The 19,471-nt window shown below is 41.5% G+C and overlaps 1 protein-coding gene across 7 annotated transcripts in view; it reads right to left on the bottom strand.

Annotated features, from left to right (window-relative positions):
- ZZZ3 (zinc finger ZZ-type containing 3) overlaps nt 1-19,471 on the bottom strand; it is a 136,490-nt gene that overhangs the window by 100,134 nt on the left and 16,885 nt on the right. The window contains exon 1 of one of the 7 annotated variants that reach the window (XM_029618882.1): nt 16,237-16,388. The exons of the other annotated variants lie outside the window; for them this stretch is intronic. The gene's annotated coding sequence lies outside the window, so the exon portion shown is untranslated. Of the gene's footprint in view, nt 1-16,236; nt 16,389-19,471 lie in introns of those variants that run through there. 7 annotated transcript variants of the gene reach the window in all.

The raw sequence follows: 19,471 nt of genomic DNA, 5'->3' as shown, positions 1-19,471 counted from the left end.
AAGATGAATAGTACGATGATAATCATGAAAGACTTGCTTCCTTCGACATTCCCTTACACACATTTATTCAATTCTGCACCTTGCCAGCAAAATAAAAATTGTAAAGTTTGTCTCTACTTTTTAGTAGACCTTTAGTGACCTTTACCTAAAGGTCTACTTTACCTTTAGTAGACCTTTAGTGAATCACTTCGTCTACCTTTGCCCCAATTCAGACCAAGTTCTTTAATTAAGAAAAACGCTCTATAAACATATAAATTTATCTTCTTTATGCACCACACTACTCAATTAAAATATTTCAACAGTGTTAATAGTAATAAACAGCTGAACATTAATTGGAATAAAATTAAATTCCATATTTATTCAGACTCTGGTAATAGACAGGACATTTTCTAGACACTGATTTATAACATCTGCCCTCTTAACAAAAAAAAAAATTAAAAAATGAAGAGACAGCCTATCATTAGTAGACATTTTGTTCCACTCTGCACAATGTTTCCCTGGTTCCCATTAATTAAAGCAATTTATTCAACTTTCAAACAAACCACAATGTATCAGACATTCTACACAGTTACTTGTTTGTGATCTAACATTACTAATGCTAGATTGCTGTGCATGCGACAGCAGTATCAGAAATGCATACTCACAATGACATGCAAACAGAACACCTGCAGCATATCGGACATCTAATCTGAGAATAATATTAACCTGCTAGAAACACAGCTATGTCTCCTAACAATAACTGCTGTACCTTACTTTGGCTATGTCCTCAGAGAACAACTACAGAATCATTTTTTAAGTCAATACTTTGTTAAACAGTTTTATGCGCTTTTACTGCCTCAATTACAAAACAATTCAGACTGGGGACCAGCTAAACCTTTAAGGAGACAGGGAAACAATGTTCTCCCATATAATTTCTCTTTAAATTCTCTCTGGCTCCATTTTCATGACTCCCGGTGCTTATTTTTCACTTTTTCTTCTCTTCCTTGGCATCTCCCTCCCTACCCCTGCAGCTCCAGTTCCTCCGTGTGGCCCAGTGGCGGGGGGGCTGCCTCAGGCCACTGCTCCTCTATGTAGGGGGAGGGGGCCACAGCCCCAGCTGCTTTGAGAATCAGGGTGGTAGTAGGGTAGAGGAGCTGCTGCTCCAGGCCATAAAGCTCTGGCTCCTTCCTCCATGCAGCTCAGTGGTTGCTCCACTTGGAGCACAGTCAATTAGCAGCTGTAACTTCTGCTGAACCTTAGGCAATGAAAGATGCCATGCACCACAGTTTAGTCTCCCAGGTGCTCAGGTGACTGGTATTTTTCCAGCCTTTAATTCAGAAATCCAAAAATACAAAACTAGAGAATGGTTTAAGAGCTGCTCTATAAACTCTCTACAGCCAACAATATTCTAATAAGTAAACAAAAGGTGAACAACAGGAAATAAAGGATTATTTTTGAAAAGTATTCCCAGATATGAACTCTGATAGGACATGGGGGTCATGGGCTCTTCTTCCATCCAAAACAGCCACACCAAGTCCCCTAAATTCTAATTCTATCTTTCCACTTATGTAATCACCTTATTCCCCAAAATGGGAACCCAAACAGTTCACATCAATAATAGAATATATTATAATTATAGTAAAAGTCCTCAATGCAGACTACCATAACCCTGCTTACACTAGAGAAATGATAAGCCACATAACAGTTCCTCCCAATCAGTACAATAAAACCCCCACATCATCAATACAATCAGTTCAAAATATACAACACAATACAGCATCATAACAAATAACAGCAATTACAGCAAACAAAAATCAATCAATAAAATGAATTTATAACAAAGGACTCATATGCTTTTGTGGATGAAGAAACCAATGCCTTTCCAGGCAAAAGAACAGATACAATGCCAATGTCTACCTACCATTCAGATTCTGCAACACTCAAAGATTCAACATCTACAGAACCAAAATGGTATTTCCAAGTCACCAGTTAGCCCAAAACTGATTTCTTCTATTGCTGTTAAACCCTCCAAAACAAAACAAACAAAAAAAAACCAAACAAAGAACTCATATCTGGAAGAATCATTTAAGGAAAAAACTCTGCCCTTAACTACAGCTTTAACCAAGTCTTCAATACTCCTCTTGGAATATTATCTAGTTTAAATCAGTTCTGGATTTTTCCTAATAATGCTTGTTCTTTTGCAGATTAATAAAATATTCCTCCACAGCAAGATGAAAGAACATTAAATAATTTTATGATCATCATGAGTGCATGCCTAATCTGTGCTGACTAATTAGGCTCTTCCCAAGAGATAAAACTCTTTAGAACATACAGAAGAATGGATACAGTGTTGTGAATCTTCTGGTTTCTACAGCAACATAGGATGAAATGTACAAAATATCTGGTTTGCAATGAAATTGTATAAATTTTGCCTCTTACCTTTTTTTTTTATTTATATTTTTCAAGTTCTCTCATTTACAAATTAAATGGTATAATCAAGTATTACATAACTTCACTCATCACAACTTTTTAAAGAAAAATAATTGTATTCCAGCCCACATCTAGGAGGAGAGAAGAGTTATTAAATCCACAACTTTGACATTTCTCTTTTACAATCAAATACTCCATATCTACCCTAAGTAACCCGAGACTATCTGAAATAAAAAGTTGCAAATGGGATGGATCAAGGAAAACAAACTTGTTGTTTTGAAACAATATCTGACATTTACAGGGAAATTTTTAAAAAAAGCTAGCTCCAATATCCAACACAGATTGTTTTAAAGACAAAAATAGTTTCCTCCGTGCCTGTGTCACATGGGAAACATCGGGGGAAGACTTGTATTTTTTGACCACAAAAATTACAATCTTTATTTTGAAAATATTTAAGGAAAAACAAGTCTTTATCCCGTTTCAAAGAAAAGGAGACTAACAATGTTGCTCTTGAATTAATCAAGTCCAAAGAGTCTTCCAAAAAGGTAGAGACTCCTGGGCTCTCTAAAATATCAACTCCACCCTCCTGAGTATGCAACGTCTTTCTCTTAGGTAAATAGTATAATCTCGAGACTAATGGTATTCTCTCTACTTCAAATAAAATTTCAGTCACATATTTTTTATATAACTCATCAGCACATAGTAGTCTTGAAATTGGGAAATTAAGTAATCTAAGATTACAAGATCTTATTTCATTCTCCAAAATTTCAATCCTACTATGTAATATATTATCTTTAATAGAAGATACATTTACAGCTTGCAATTTATTTACTGCTGGGTTCAATTTTGCAACTTCCTTCTCTATATTCTCAGTCCTTCTATCCAATTCCTCAAATTTTACTTTAGATTCAACAGAAAATGTGTGCACATTGGATATAAATCCTGACATTTTATCTATTTTAGGAGATAGCTGCCATACATCCAACAAAGTCACATTCTCTGGTTCAGCATTACTTTCTTCCCCATCACTTCTTATTTCAGAAATTATAGATGGACATTTGACCTTATTATCACTGTTAGTTGCCTCGCCATCCAGAACTAATATATCCGATTGTATAGTCCGTTCTGGTGGGGGTCCATTACCTCTTAGGGTATGTATCACTCCCACTGAGGAACTATAACTTCTTTAGCTGCCGATGTTACTTCTAATACGGGTTGTAAGGGGGATTGTATAGCCCTGGGGCTTTGAGAGGCTCCTAAATAGGTATTCCCCTCCAATATATCCCCAACGACAGACTCACCCGCATACACAACGTGGGAGTCCATCGGGCCAATTCTCTTTGTCATGGGAGTTGTAGGCGAGGAGGCACATGTTTTAGATTTTCTTTTCCTTCCCATATTTTTACCTAGGGGCACGTGGCTTTGGCAGCGCACCGGCGGTGGTGTGCCGCGCCGCTGTGCCCTTACTTTTAAGCTGTCCCGGGGCCCTCACAGATGACGTCACTGTTGATGGGGTTCCGCCCCTCCAGTCCGGGCCTCCCCTCTCTCGACCAGGAGAAGACTTTCTCTCAAAGCTACCCGTAAGTAGCACTGTAGTCAAGGATTCCCAGCGTGCAGACCTCTCTCTCCTCTCCTCCAATTTTGCCTCTTACCTAATGCTGCTGTCTCCATGCAGTCATTACTCTTTACTGCTGCTGCTGGCCTGTCTTACCTCCAACAAAAATCACAGATATAAAGCTTGAGAAGTTTATACTCATCAAAACCTTGCTGGAAAATGTTTCTTTGTATTAAAGCATATCAGATGTTTCCGTCTACATATTATAAAATTCAAGGAACTGATAAAATGCTACTGAATTTAAGAGATACTTCACTAGCCTCCATAGCCTTCACCCACACCCCCCTCAGATACTTTTCAGAAGGTCATAACTAGAACAGGTCATAAACTGAACATAACAGATTTAAGAGAGGACTCATTTATTGAAGAGGGAGAAGAGCTCCTTTTGAAACAGTGCCTGTTGCAGCAACTGATCCCAACTGGGGTCTAATCTGGCAGAGTTCCAATATGTTTAATCTGTACCTTCTCCTATGTTTGCTGAGGACCCTCACATCCAAAGTTACACTGGGTCACTGGTTTACATAAACCATAGTCTGCTCCGCTCTAGCATGGGTATTGGGATACTGGCTATGCTCTCCGTGTCCCAGTCAAACCCCTGTGTCTGGCGTTGACTGGACTACTCTGTGGGGCTTAGATGTACGCTGCAGCCTCTGATGGGCATGAGGGCCTGCTGTGTACAGGACTAAGGGGGGGGGGGGGCAGAGGACAGCATCTCCTTACTTAAATGCCTCCTCTGCCTCGGGTACCTTCTGGTGGAAGCGGCCACCTGCATTTGCTTCAGCAAGACCCTCATGTACTGGCTCATGAAAAGCTGGTACAAAGTTATATGTGCATTAAGCATAGCCTCTTGAAAAGCCTTCCTCCCAAGGGTGTCAAGTGTTCTAGATTCTTTCCCCAGAGGCACCAAAGAATGAGTTCTAGACCTCTTGGCCTTCTTGAAAGCAGATTAGACTACCATAGATTGGTGTGGCAACTGTTTGTTTTTTTCAAATCCAGAAGCCTTCTGGATATGATAGATTATGTCAGTCTTCTTGGTAATGGGAGCCACAAAGAGGGGGTTCTCCCATATCTGCACCTCCTGAAGGATTTCATGGATTGGGACTGCCGCAACTTCCCTAGGAGCCTCTATAAACTGAAGGATGCCCAGCATCTTACTTCTGGTCTCATCCTCAATCTGTAAAGTAAATGGAATACCCTCTGTCATCTTCCTGATAAACCTTGTGAAGACAGGGGTTCTCAGGAAGGGACCTCTATGGTGGTCTTCGGAAGAGAGATCCGTTAACACCTCCTTTTCAGAAGTGTCTGCAATATTTGAAGACTAACTTGCCCTGGTCTGCTGGTGGTGAGAGCTCCCTAGGTGCTTGGCCCCAACCAAAGTCTCAAGGACACATTTACTTGGCTGTTTTGGCCTATATCCTGAGGAACTTCCATGGCCTGAGGGAGTTCCCTCTCCCCAAAGAGCCATAGATCAACAGCAGGGCAGTCATTGACCTCAATCCCCCTCTGGTTATCAGTATCAGATCCGGCACCACTGTCTCATGCTGAGTACCCGTAAAGGAATCGAGCAGCGGCTCAAGGATCATCAGTTCCTGCCTCAATGTCTTCAATGCTGCTGCACAGAGGCCCTGCAGCACCTTCTCAAAGGCCTGCTGGATCTTTCTATCCAACTCCTCCTCAAAGACAGATGATGCCAATGCAGAATGGGAAGCAGGAGATCTATCAGATTATGTCACCCACATGTGAAAACTGCCACCCTGCTTATCCTCACAGAATCAGTAAGATTATTTTTATATACTGAAGGTTTAAAAAAATAATACAGGCTACGAATAGTGGATTGATCAAAACTGTGTCCAAGGCTGGAAAAACCCCAGACACCAGGTCACTGAAGTGTCTAAAACTGGATATCCAACACTGGCTCAAGAAGAGCCACTAATAACTGCTGGACCCAGGAAGAGCTGCTGCAGCCTGGAGCTTCCAGTTCCAGAGATGGAGGAAAGGTGGGAGTGGGGTGAGGAGAGGAAAAAGGGCAGGTGGTGTTGAGTTGAGAGAAAGGGAGAGTGCCAAGTGGAAAAGGAAGCAGTTGGAAAGAGGGGAAGGAGGAAGGAAATCAAAGAACGCAAAACGTACCAAAAAAGGAAAAGCAGCAAAATATAGGGGGGGGGGGCGGGGGGAAGAAGGAAAAGTGACAAGGCCATGGGGCCAGATGAGGTTGAATGGCATTGTCCCAGCCCGCCCTCCACCCTGCCCCTTTGGAGAGGCCCAGCACTTTGGCACATAACAGGATTTATGTGCGCGGCAGGGCCCTTCCAAAAAAATGTGCGCAGCGCGCACAAGGCCCCCCATTTTTATGCGCATGGCCCTTTTAAAATTGGGCCGATACTGAGCAAAGTGTGGAAATCAAAAGGAAAAAAAAAATTCTAAGGTTCCTAAAAAATTTGTGGCTGGTGCATAAGTTTCCTAAATATTTTTTCAGTCATACCCTCATGTGTGACCTGCAAAGTAAAATCCTATTTCTGCACTTTTAAAAATGATCTCATGAAGCAAATCCTAATGGCAATTTTTTGTATTTCTTGCATCCATACATAATTGGAAAGTAGAATGTTTTAAAATCATTTTCTTCCATCTTTCATATTGTCTCTTTATAAGCAGCACATCAGCTTTACATAGTAGTTCCTTGCAGTTCGGATGATTGAAACTGCTTGTAAAATTTGGCTTTCAGATTCTATTAATCTTTACTGGTTTTTAATACTTTTCCTTTTTAATGCAAATACTTATTAAAAATCTTTCTAGAGCCTTAATTTTACCATACCTTATTTATATGATTTTAAGGGTTAGTGATAATTAACAAAATGTCCTTCATTCATTGCAACAATTGTGGTGCTTATGTCTCAAGGTCTATCATTTGGAGAATCAAAGGTTGTCCATTTTGCCTTCAGTTGTCTGAAAAGTGGAGCTGACTCATCTCAGAGGGGGATTTGTCCTGGTTTCAATTAACCACCCCTTCCTTGAACCATCCAGTATCTCTCGCCCATCTCCCAAGGAGGATTCAGAAACCCAGGAACAATGGTTTACAGTGGGCTCTGGTAGAACAAGACATGTAACAGATGCCCAATTTCCCCAACTTTGCAGTATTCTGTGTATCAACCCCTACTCTCAAAGTGATGTCAGATATCCAGAATTCAGAAACCCAGGAATAACTGGATAACAGTGAGGTCTGGTAATAAAGAGACACCCTCTCTCCCCAGTGTTACCCCTACATAATGCCTTTCTGCACTGGAAAATGGAAACTACAGCAACAGAATTTGAAGTGATGTCTGAAAAAGAAGGCACCCAATGCACCCAGAAGCCTTTCAATGGAATCAAATGTCAAAAGAAAAACTTCTTCTGCTGGGAGACTCAATCATTAGAGGAACCAAATTTGGGAGCTCATTTTGATAGTGAAACACAAATGCCTTCCAGGATCCTCAGCTAGTAGAAATGCAAACCAGATATTTAAAGCCATTGCAGAAGAAAGATGAACTTTGATATCAATGTTAGCATACATCTGGGGACCAACCACCTCGATAGAAATGGAATCCATAAAGTACAGAAAGATTTCCAAAATCTCGAGAAGAAGGTAAGACACATGGCAAAGACTATTGCCTTTTCCAAACAATTTCCTGTTCATGGAAAGGGAAAAAAAAAGGCTATACCATATAGATATTTTCAATTCCTGGCTCAAAACTTGGTATACAGAAAGTGGTTTTGGACACATTGGAGGTTGGAGCTGTGTACAGAGCAGTAAAAGGCCATATATGGGAAGGATGGCCCACATTTGTCTGTAGCAGGAAGGAGGATGCCAAGTGAGAAATTCTGATCATATCTTATCAGACATTTAAACAAGAAAATGGGGGTGGCAGGAGGTGGCTGATAAAACTGCATGTTACCCCCAAGCAATACAAGAAATGGGAGGAGAAAATAAAAATCAGTCAGATGTGTAATTCATAGTACCTATAAAGGATTCCATGGAAGACACCTTGAAGCTAGAGGTCTCATATGAAACTGGTTTTGAACAACAAAAAAAACCCCAAAAAACCCCCAAGAATTTACTCAATAGAAAAATCAGCAACAGATACAACTATATTTTTAAAACAGATACGTGGCAAATTGATATAGCAAACTAAGGCCTGGATTCCACAAATTGCGATAACTTTTTCGCACTTTGACATAAGTGTCAGAATGTGGCATTTCCTACATACAACCACTGGGGGGGACCATGTTGTGTGTGTGTGAGTGTGTGAGAGAGAGAGAGACTTACTATCCATAATACCCTGACCCTAGATAGATCAAATGTTCACAAGCGAGCACTGTTCTGTTCGTATGTCTCACAATGAATGTCAAAGTAGCCCTTAACCCCCTACTCAAATACCTAAACCTCACCTTGAGATACTAGGTGGGCCTCCCATAGAGATATAAATACTTATCTAGGGTGATGGCATTATGGCTAGGCTCGCTCTCTCCCTCTTACCCCCCCGATAGCTAGCTGGGAGCTTCAAACTACCAAAACTGGCATCCGCGAAAAACATCGCAACGGGTGATACTGCCGTAACGCAAGCTACCGCACGGCTTAACGCTCCTGAAAACGTAGCTAAAATCGGCATTAAAGCCGTGCGATAGGGCTTCGCACAACGGTAAACCCAGCCCACTCCCGCCCCTAACTCCTCCTCTTTTTTGGATTTGCATAGCACCATACGATATGGTGCTATCGCATGCATTAAGGGCTTATCACATGTGTTAACAGCGCTTTTCGCATGCGATAAGCCCTTAACGCATGCGAAAACGCCTTAGCACATTTTGATAAATGAGGGGGTAAGCTCATGATCTTGGTATAATTATAGATAGTGACCTTAATCTGAAGAAAGAAATTAGCCACAAAATTAGAGGGAGTTACAGTAAAATTACACGTGCTAAAACGATTGAAGCCCCTTTTATGTCAAGATGACTTTCACACGGTTCTCCAGAAGTTGATTTTTTCTAATCTTAACTATTGTAACAGTTTTTCTTGGTCTACCTGCTAGCTCCTTACGACCATTACAGTTATTACAGAATATGACTGCCAGAGTTTTAACCGGTGGAAGTAAATTTGATCACATAATGCCTACTTTGATGGCCTTACACTGGCTCCTAGTTAAGTTTAGAATAGACTATAAAATTTTATGTCTATTACATAAATCAATCTACAGTAATAAAATAGAATCGCTAAATTTCTCATTACATTTACATATCCCGCAAAGGAACCAGAGGTCGATGAAATAGTTAACAAGCCTTTATTCAACTGTCAGATCCGCACACTTGACCGAAGTGAGAGAAAGAGCTGTCACGATTGCTGGCCCTAAACTCTGGAATTTGCTTTCCTCTCATTTAAGATTGCAACAAGATTTCCTTATTTTTAAAATGAACTTAAAAGGCCTGGCTGTTCGAGTTTGCATATGAGAGTTTTATAATAAATAGGGACTAAGGCTCACGTATTATGGCGATGACAAAACATGAGAGACTTAGGTTTTATAACTGTTTTCATTGTTTTTAGATTTTTTTAAGCTCTTAATTTTAATCTTATTGTATTTATGTTATAATTTTAAATGATTAAATGACTTATGTTGTAAACCGTTACAATTGAATACAGAGTGATGGTATAGAAATTTAATAAATAAATGATTGATTTTTTTTTTTTTATTCAGTGACAAGAAGATTGGATCAAGGAATAGCACTAGATGCTATTTACTTGGATTTCAGCACAGCTTTTGATATGGTGCTGCATAGGAGATTAGGGAACAAAATGAGAAGCTTGGGAGTGGGCACCAAGGTAGTGGCATGGATTGCAAACTGGTTGACTGAAAGGAGACCGCGTGTAATGGTAAATGGAACTTACTCTGAAGAAAGAACAGTGTTAAGTGAGTGCCACAAGGATCGGTTTTGGGACGGTTCTGTTCCATATCTTTGTCAGCAATATCGCGGAAGGGATAGAAGGTAAAGTCTATTTGTGGATGACATTAAGATCTGCAACACAGTGGACATGACTGAAGAAGTAGAGAGAGAGAAAAAAAAAGTTATTTAAGAAAGCTTGAAGACTGGTTGAGGATTTGGCAACTGGGACTGAATGCCAAGAAGTGTAGTGTCAAGCATCTGGGATGCAGTAATAAAAAAACTATGTGATGGGAGGTGAAAGACTAACGTGCACAGGCTGGGAGAGGGACCTTGGGGTAACATCTGCCAACCTGAATGCGGTGAGGCAACATGACAAGGTGATAGCTAAGACCAGAAGAATTATGGGATACATAGAGAGGAATAACCAGTAAAAATGTAAAATGAAAAATGTAGTGATGTCCTTGTACAGGTCCTTTATGAGGCCTCACCTGGGAGTACTGTGTTCAGTACTGAAGCTTATACCTCAAGTATAGAGACAGGATAAAGGCAGTCCAAAGAAGGGTGACTAAAATGGTGTGGAAGACTTATGAGAAGCTAAAAGGATCTGAATATGTACACCCTGGGAGAGAGGAGGTGCAGGGGGGATATGATACAGACCTTCAAATACCTGAAAGGATTTAAACTATACACAAACTTTGAACCTTTTTTGTTGGAAAGGAAACAGTTTAACTATGGGTCACGAAATGAAGATCCAGGAGAGGGGGGGTGACTCAGAACCAACACAAGAAAATATTTTTTCACTGAGAAGGTGGTGGATGCCTGGAATGCCCTTCTGGAAGAGGTGGTGAGGACAAAAACAAACGAATTCAAAAGGGCATGGGATAACCACCGTAGATACCTAAAGGCTTGAGGACGATAATCAAAATGGTGCATGGGGGTAACCTCCAAGAATAGTAGTTAGAACTGAAAGGCATGAGGGATTACTACCTTTAATCAATTAGCCTTCATGATTTAGATACAAATGCAACATTGCTCTCCACTTTGATGGCGGGGTGGGGGAAAAAAAGGGTATTAAATTCTGAAGACAGCCAAAGCTGGGCCCCAACTTTTCCAGTCATAAGTACTGATACGCTGACATTGGGGATAAAGCTTCTACAGCCAAGTCCAAAAGCAATGAATGTTCAAGCTGCATTGTCTGAATTATCAGGAAGGCTGCTCACCACGTAAAAAACGTTGCAGTAATTTTGCTATGGGTTTGACAGTTGCTTGGTCTTCCTTTTAAGCATTACTATCCTTAACATAAGGTATGAGGGAACCTGTACAGAGCGGCAGTTACTGCCTTGGTGGACACTTGGGGGTAAACTGCATAGAGTGGCAGATGCTGCCATGGGAAGCTTGCTGAGCAGACTGGATAGACCATTTAGTCTTTTTCTGCCAACAGTACTCTGTTACATTAAAAGCACCTGGTTGGCATTCTTGAGACCTTTAACCAGTTGAGTTGAATTATTGCATTTTCAAAATTACAAAGAAATTTAGCAAGTAAAAATCAGACAACTTATATTTAAAGCTCACTTGAGCAGTTTATTACAGAAACTGAAGTCTTTTTCTCTGTCTTACCTGCCATAAAGACACTGAACAACAACAAATCAGTATGCTCAGTCAGTATGGTCTCCAAGAGAAAGGACTGTGTCCTGTTTAATCAAGCACTTCTTTTAAAATGTAATTCCAAAGAGTGCATATTATACAATGTCATGACTGGTAAATCGGATGCTGCAGTCACTTACCGTGTAGACTACAAGAAGGCAAAAGAGCAATATTTCTATGTGCCTGGAATTAGCCAAGCAATATACAGTCTGCACAAAAAAAAAAAAAATCACACTAACGGTATTTCATCGTGTATGTATATTGTATGTGACAAGAATTCAACCTTTTTATTAAATAAATCCATCAAGCTAGCATATTACTACTTATATAATATTGGTCCCGCTTTATAGTTATAATCAAGTTACATTTTACACAGTACTGTATGTGTTCAAGCAGGCAAATCAGACTGCTGCAAACTTTTGTTAAAACAATTTCTGGTTCCTGGCCTGTTAGAAAAAGAGGCCCATTGCATGTTGCTTTCTCCCTTAAAGTAAGTACAATTAGAGTTCCACTCCTCTGAATATCCCAAATATGTATAAACTCAAACAGAGGGAAACAATGTTAGAAAAACTTTGTATAAAATAACGGAAATTCTTTTTCATATGAAATCATAAGACTGAGTATATTTCTGATACACTTCAAAAATAGTGAACTATACCCTAATACAGTGGTTCTCAACCTTTTTTCTGTCGGGACACACCTGACAGATGGTTCTCACATGCATGACACACTGAACCCATGAACCCTAGTATAGATCCCAAGGATAGACCCTGCCCTTGACATTTCCACAAGTTTCTTCCAGCACTAATAAACCATTCGTAGTATCCCACTCTCCCAGTGAACATCATGACAGTCAACTTTAGGCCCCACCAAGTCAGTCCCAGCGATTATACACAAAGTTCCTCAAAGTATTTTGTATATAAATTGTATTCTCCTTGTTCATTGTAAGATATTATCCAAGTTTCAACTCACCCTGTTCATTGTAAGACATTATACTTTATACTGTCATTGTAACTGTTGTAATGTAAACCGAAGTGATTAGTAGCTCTGTTACCAGAACCTCGGTATATAAAACTGTTAAATAAATAAATAGTCACTGGGCTAGATGTAAAGTACAGTTTGCATCCATGGAAATCCACCTGACCCACAATAATGGATGTAAAGCAGAATTACGACATTCCCCATACAACTTACCCTACAAAAAAAAAAAAAGATATTCTGGTTCTGGTGTCATCTCAGTAACAGCAACTCAAATTCCTTCTACTACCAGGCTCAATAGCCTTACTTAAGAAAAGTCAGCAATTTACCACCAATGCAAGTCCTCTCGAGAAAACACAACAAAAAGACTGATACAAACACTTACATGCTAGTAAAATATCTGACCTCAGTAACACATACAGAACCGACCTAACATACTCCCAGGATCTGCACTTATGCACATAAACTAATCCGCACACAGTTACACCTGTATTATGGAATACACTCAAACAGGAGCAACCCTATCTATGAAAAGGCAATACTACAAATATTAAATCAGGCCCTAAACACCAATAGACCTCCTATTAGGAAAACAGAACTAGCAAGCAACTGTAGATCCCAACACAGAAATAATTGTAAAACAATACTAATAAGCAGAATAAATGTTTCAAAACAGCTATGAACAGAATAACATCCATTAAAAACTCATAAAAATTATTTAAAATTCTCCAACCACCAATAAAATATTTCAATAAAGCAGACATCACATAATATTAAATAATTAAAATGGCAGACAATCAAGAAAAATAAACTTAAGCAGCCACTTTTACTTACCCCCTCCAGCAGCTCTCCTACTCCTCTTCCATGCAGGCTGTAGCACATACCAGAAGCAGCGGCTAAGCTCTATACTCATGGTCCTCTTCCTTTGGGCTCATGACCAATCTCTCTGTTTCTCACGCACACACACACACAGCATACCTGTCACACCCCCATGACCACTTTCTGTCTCTCACACACCAATTATCTCCCAACCAGTCTGACACACACACCAGTCACCTTCCTGAACAGTTTCTCTCATGCCATACACACACACACAGGCTTCCCACTCCCGTATTTCTATCTTACATATACAGGCTTCTCACTCCCATACTGTGTCTCACACACACCCAGGTTTCTCACTCCCATGCTCACTCTCTCCACATGCACAGGCTTCTCATTCCCATAATCACTTTCTTTCTCTCATATACACACACCAGTCTCCATCTCACACACCGTCACCTTACCAACCAGTCTCTCTCTCTCATGCATGCACACACACACACACGCTTCCCACTCCCATGCTCCCTCACATATACAGGCTTCTCACTCCCATGCTTTCACAACCCACCCACACACCAGGCTTCTTAATCCCATGCTCTCTCACATACCAGATTTCTCACTTCCATGCTTTTTCTCTCTCTCACACACAGTCACCTCCCTGACCAATCTTCCACTCTCTTACACACACTCCAGTCATCTTCCTGACCAGTCACTTTTATTGTCTCTCACATATACACACATCACCTCTCTGACCAGTTTCTCTCAATCACACACATGCTCTCACACACTTACACACATGCTCAATCAAATACATGCTCTCAATTACACACATTCTCTCACTAACACACAGGATGGCTGTCTTCTCTCTCTCACTCACTTCCTCCCCCCGAGCACAAATGGTGGCTGCAGCAGCCTCCTCCAGCCCCTGCAGGCCAAGAAAGAAGAATCCAATCGGCCGCGGGAGGCTTATACTGCTGTCTCCTTTGCCGATTGCTTCGACTGATCCGGGCCACACTACTGCTCGGGGGCAGATACTGCTGCCGCCGCTACTTTTCCACACAGCATGGCTCTTTCTCCTTCCCGCACACTGCACTGTGTATCACTTCCTGTTCCGGGGCAGGCGGGGGAAGAAGAAAAGGCCAGCTGCGGGTGCCACAGCTTCCTCTAACACCGATGCTCTTCCCATTGGGCTTGAACGTGCTGTTAGCCCGGCGGCAATGGCAGCAGGGAAGGAAGAGCAGCGGGAGAGACCGGGAGCACGCGACACACTGGTGTGTCGCAACACACCTGTTGAGAAGCGCTGCCCTAATATACAGTGCACCACAATAGTTATTTTGTAAGAAATTTTATGAATATATATCATACTAATTCACTCATCCATCAACACTCCATCACTCCTAATATCCCTCTCTCTCACACATTAAATCCCACACAATTCATACATCATAAATGCAAAACACTCAGGATATTATCCCCATCATTCAGTCCCCAGTAATTGTTATATTCTCAATGTGGTGTCACTAATACAGATCACATTGAAAGCTTGGATGGAGTTACTCCCAAATGTTCAGTATCACTTTTCTCCACATAGCCATAATATTCAATATAATATGTTTTGAATGCTTTCCTTTACATCTTTACCATCTGGTAACCTGGGGGGGGGGGGTGTTCTACATGACATCTAGGGAACCTTTGGTCTCTGGACTGAACTGAAGAAGCATCTGCTAATTGATCCTGCTTTACAGTCAAAGATCCTTCAAATGGATGAGGGACATGACTTGTAGGTTTCCAGGATCATCATGTTAAATGAGGATGGCCCCTGAAGTTTAGCAGTGGCTTCTACCTCCATGACAACGGATTTCAGATTTTGGGTGGTCAGCAGGATTTCAAGATGCTAGGGTCTCTCTGATTGTGTCTCAGAACATAAGCTGGAACAACATATATACAGAAGCGAAGGATCTTGTACTTCAGGTGAGATGGTCCAGAGCTGAGCACCCAGAGATAGGAACGAGGAGGTGCAGTGCTCCTGGCAGGATGGACTCCACTGGTTGATCTGTAAGGTGCTCCAGTCAATGGATGGTTGGTGGAGTCTGAGTTAGGGTAATCCAAGTACAAGAGGGCTGGATGCCTTAAATAGCACACAGAACTGGAGGGTTTCTTGGTAAGACCTAATCTGCATAGTTACAAGCAAGGTGGTTGTAGTCATGTGACTGGGTAAGGGTTCTCCATAGATGGAAGATTATAATACAAGGAGTGATCAAACTGGTAGTAGGGCATCTATACTGACATCAGAGCGATTCCTGAATAAAGATATCCCCCGGCTCCGGAATCCACTAAGGGCTCTGTTTGAACAATGTTTTCCAAAGGTGAGGGACACCGGTATCATTAATTGTGGAGAGGACACCCAGGACGGTGAAAACCTGCCCTCCCAACTAGTGTTCTCCTTACAGAGGTTTCTGGTCTCTCGGGACAATGGCTAACAAAATGTCCCTGTTCTGCACAGTAGAAGCAGAGATTGTGCAGTCTCCACCTCTTTTTTGTCTACAGAGAGTTGTGTGCTGCCCAATTGCATGGGTTCTTCGGTGGCAACAACCCTCGCTGGCTCTGGATCAGACTCCAGGGGGTTCAGAGGCTTAAGGGCCACAGAAATGGTCCAATGGGATACCTTCTTCTCTTGAGCTTGTTCTGAAATCTCAGATTTAAATAGGAAAGACAATAAGTGCTTCTACAGATGGGGGAAGATCCTGAGCTGCTAGTTAGTCTTATATTCTCCCGGATAAATCATGCCAAACAATGACACTTTAGCTATCTTTGCCACAACAGAGTTCAGAAGCCAAGGTACCAAATTCCACTGCATACTTTCTCACCGAGCAGATGCCTTGACGAATATGAGCAAGTTCTGTGACGGCAGATGGTGCGCCCGGGTTGGTCAAAGATCAGGCGAAACTGTTGTGCGAGGTTATCCAAATTCCTGAGAAGTAGGTCATCTTGTTTCCAAAAGGGAAAGGCCCAGGTGAGAGCAAGAACATCCAACAAGGATAGGGATACACATAATCTTAACACAAGCAGAAAAAAAAAAAGTTAGCTGTAACTTGAAAAATACATCTTGCAGACATTAAGGAAACCTCAAACTCTTAGGGTCACCACTATAACCTCTGAGGTGGCGGGAGTTGAATCATGGATTCCACAGCTCAGATAAGTGGTGGCGCAGGGTTCACCAGAGCTGGTACTTGGCAGGGCCCGGACTTTGGGTTTGTATCGTATCTAAGCGCTGAGACAAGGTCTATAGTAAGCTGTTTACTTGGTCAAGTTGCTGCTGGGCCTATTGCATGAACCTGTTAAGACCACCATTCAATTCGGTTTTTTGCTCCTCCTTCTGGGTGGCCAAGGCAACGATGGCTGGTCACGGAGACACATTCACCAACCTCATGGCCTCAGCAACCTGTTACAAGTGACGAAGGCGCGAGTCCTTCTTGTCATGGCGCAAGTGACAGAGCCCTAAGGTCTATGCCGACAGTGGGGAGAATGAGTCTTTGCACGGACCAGATTAAAAAGTTCCAGAGGATGCAGCCAAAGGGCAAGCTAGACTGAAGATGAAGCAAGGCTTAAGGTGGCTGAAGACAAGGTAGGCTTTGCTGAGGCAATGAAGGAACATCAGGAAAGCCCTTTTATGGGGGCCTTTAAAGGAGTTGACTTCAGGTGTGCGCGCACACCTAGAGGAAGATCCAGGGGCACGATACTGGCAGCGTCCTGCCATGTGTAATTTGGCAGCATCCCACCACAACAAGGTCTGGCCTGAGGGTGAGTGCAGTCACGCGCAGGATCATCCCACCAGGGGCAAAATGAAACAGCTGTATGCCTTTATTAAATATTCAGCACATGAGAATATTGGGTTTTCAAAACAGTTTTAGCTTCTGAGTATACTAGGTCAGAACTAATAATTTATGTGATATTTGCATAAATAGGTTGGGTGGGCCATAATGCTTAAAATCTTAGGATGATCACTAAAGACAGCAGAAGTTTATATTCCTCCTTTCTAAATTACAAGCAAGTCAATGAAAACAGCAGCTATGCAGACTTCTACATACATGGCACAATTTTATATGTGTTTGCAAACCTCAAATGTGAAAGACTTGCCATGTCAGGTTAACAGACATATCACCAAATGTGCACAGATATATCATAATCAACCCTGCACAACACACAAGAGCACTCAGACGAGATTAGTAATAGCATTATCCAAGCAAAAAATGGTCTGCTGAGTAGAATATAATGCTCTCTCACAAAGATTATTTTAACTGCTTCTATACCCATTTGCTATCTTCCAAGTTCACTAAGTCTACCAGTTCTGTCCATTGTTGATTTTCAAACCTTTATCGACTTCTAGACTCTTTCAGACAAGAAGTCAATATTTTTAATTAAACCACTATTTTTCTCAAGATTAAAAAATTGAATATACTGGCATACAGTACTATTGGGCAGCCTGATAAATAGCTTCTTAGATCCAGCTCGACATATTTAAAGCAGCGGTACTATTTTGGTTTGCTCAAAACACAAGGTTGCCTGTTTCTTGAATCTAATGCTACTTCTTTGGTCATATTCATATGTTCCCTTTATTTTTATGCTCTAATATTTGTCTCTTTTTTTTTTTGTGGGAGGAAGAGAAAAGAAAATGTGTGCCACTTATGGCCACATTACTTTAACAAAAATCTTCCCAAGTGTGATTTGTGTCAATAAGCCTAGACAGCCAGGACAATCATACTCCAATTGACTAAAATTTATAATAATGAGAGTGACTTTCACAAACTTTGAGTAAGATTTTATCAATTAAAATGTGAAATAAAAGGGTGATCATCAAAATACTGTTAAATGTACCAAACAAAATCCCCCAAAAAACTAAAATGTGAAATTTTGTATGCAAGGGTGTTTCCAACAGAACAGGAATAGTATTTCAGCTTTAATACTGGATATATAGAAACTATGAAGCCAGATTATGCCCATAAGGCCCATCTAGTTCTTGTCCAATTTATTTCCAGTTAGAATGCCACAGACCCCAGTTCATCTGTTTCTCTTCTCAACTAAGGATCCTCTGTGCTTCCCCCATGCTTTAAATTGTTACAGTTTTAGCCTCCACAACCTCCACTGGAGGCTTCTTCGTGTATCCATCCATCTTTCTGTGAAAAAAATCATTTTCTTGTGTTATGCCCGAGTCTATCCCCTTTAGCCTCATAACATGGGCTTCTTGTTTTAATACTTCCTTTCCACTGAAAAATGTTTGCTTCTTATATTTATACCTTTTAGACAATTCAGATGTCTATCACGTCTGACCCTTTTTCTCCTCTATTGTATACATATTTACATCCATTTGGTGAAGACCCATAGCATTTCAGTATACCTTCTCAGGATCACCTCTACTCTATATGCTTGTGGATGCAAAGCTAGAAAAATCTAGGCTCCCGGATGCCTAAAATCAGCAGTTGATGCCTGCTACCTAGCAGATAAGCCGGGACCAGGAAGAGGAAGAGCAGCAGTCACAGCCTTCTCTGCTGACTAATGCTGTGGGTAAATCAGGGAGGAAGGGAGGGAGAGAGAGTTTCTGTTCAGAAACTACATGGTATAGTTTTCCCTCGACATCACACACACTTCCAGCTGCAATGTCATAGGAAGGACAGAAGACAATTGAAGGAGCTTGTGTGTCAAGCAGAGCTACTTCTGTGGGCCAAAGGACAGAACAGAAACTGGGGTAGATTTTATAAAAAGTACGCCCGCGCATACTTTTGTTCGCGCACCAGGCGCAAACAAGAGAACGCCGGATTTTAATAGATACAAGCGCAGCAGCGCATATCCTTTAAAATCCGGGGTCGGCGCGCAGCCTGCCTCCATTCCCTCCTCTACCTAACCCATCCCCATCTAAACCCCCCCCCCCCCCACACACACACACACACCTTTGTTTTAAAAGTTACGCCTGCCTCTCACGCGCACTGGCTGCTCGATTCCCCGGCCCGGGAGCTGTTTCGGAGGCCTCGGCCACGCCCCCGGGCCGGAACCATGCCCGCGGCCCGCCCCCGAATGACATGCCGCCGCTCACGCGCCCCCCCCCGA

The sequence above is a fragment of the Rhinatrema bivittatum genome, chromosome 10 (genome assembly GCF_901001135.1).
Source record: "Rhinatrema bivittatum chromosome 10, aRhiBiv1.1, whole genome shotgun sequence".
Lineage (NCBI taxonomy): Eukaryota > Metazoa > Chordata > Amphibia > Gymnophiona > Rhinatrematidae > Rhinatrema > Rhinatrema bivittatum.
Note: the sequence above shows the minus strand (reverse complement) of the source record. Positions and strands in the feature narration are given on the sequence as shown.